The sequence below is a fragment of the Pseudophryne corroboree genome, chromosome 10 (assembly GCF_028390025.1).
Source record: "Pseudophryne corroboree isolate aPseCor3 chromosome 10, aPseCor3.hap2, whole genome shotgun sequence".
Taxonomy (NCBI): domain Eukaryota; kingdom Metazoa; phylum Chordata; class Amphibia; order Anura; family Myobatrachidae; genus Pseudophryne; species Pseudophryne corroboree.
Window position 1 is genome coordinate 239,784,081 of NC_086453.1, and position 1,493 is coordinate 239,785,573.

At 40.3% G+C, this 1,493-nt stretch overlaps 1 pseudogene; it reads left to right on the forward strand.

Moving 5' to 3' along the window:
- The first annotated feature begins 256 nt into the window (after positions 1-256).
- Positions 257-375, forward strand: LOC134967166 (5S ribosomal RNA; annotated as a pseudogene).
- Positions 376-1,493: the final 1,118 nt, after the last annotated feature.

Here is a 1,493-nt window from a genome sequence, read left to right on the forward strand (position 1 = left end):
TGATATCGGACAACATTAATACACCCGGCACCAGTGTCAACATCAGGATACCGGCTGCCCTATGCTTCATTTTGATACTATACATATGTGAATATTCCCCTTGCACTCGGTCACATCTTCTTGCACCCAAATTATTGGGACACAGTGCCTAGATACTTTTTAGTAACTGGGTTCAATTTTCTTTATACTTTTCCAGACCAGCCCCAACCTATTAAGCAATTGGTTTTTCCATATGCAGATAGGTGTATACTTGACTATCAACAGTCATACCATGCTGGATATGCCCGATCTCGTCTGATCTTGGAAGCTAAGCAGCATTGGGCCTGGTCAGTACCAGAAAGGGTGACCCTCTGGGAATACTGGGTACTGTAGTATCAAGGAACGCACCTTCCGTGTATATATTTTTCATTCACCAGTATTCCTACTGCTATTTGTCTGTGCAGCACTAATATCTGTGTTACCTACTAGAAGGAGTCCGGAGTCGTTAAAGCCGGTTCTTCCTGTTTCTCTCATATGAATATACTCAAGTATAAAAATTCATAAATCCATAGAGAATACAGGATTTACCTAAAATTTTCGCTCTGATTCAATTCAAACATCAATACTCGCTTATTTCCAGTGGGTGTGCGGACAAACCTTCTGCCACCTACTTTACATTAAGAGAGTCACATATCGTCACATTGTGATTTAATACTTTTTTTACTTTTTTTATTCACCTTGCTGATATATACAGCATCATTTATATAATTTGTTTGTCTCTCCCCCCTTTTTTATCGTCTGATATGAAATAAAAGTTATGTTTTATCTTTATAATTACATTTCACATCATTCCATCTTCATCACGAACTAATTTATCAAAAGTGTGCCCCAGAAAGACATCTAAACAGTCCCCTTTTTTGCTTCTTTGCAAAAAAAACCCTACAAAGTTTGTTCTGAACTTATGTCCGGGAGCACCGCCAACCCTATACTACCCACAAAAGCCAGTCAGGCGAACTGGTAGTTTTATGTTGGTTACTAGTATGATCTCTGCCTCCTACGGCAGATAAAAATTTGCTTACAAACTGCTATCACTTAATTACAATCTGAACCAGTGCGGATTCCAAAACCCCAACCAATTACAATCCCTAGGGTAGGCAGTTTTGAACCAGAGGTGTTGCAGAATTTAAGGTTTAGGATATGTCTGATAAAATCCCAAAAGCAAAGGGTCAGACACACAAACTGTTTAAATTTATGGCAGCAAGAGGGCGATATGCAGAGGGAACTAGCTCACGCAGCCGGTTCCAAACCTAGCAGGAAACTGATGGCAACTGCACCACCACCACCGTATATTACAGGGGAGAAAGTGGCTACAGACAATGGCATACTGATATATGATAAGAGTAAAATTGATAAATGTACTAATGCTAACCCGTGCAAGTTGTATCCCATTCTAAACTTCCCTCAGGACTGCGAGCAAGAAGATGAGCCCAGCACGATATCGGCACTCTCTCTAG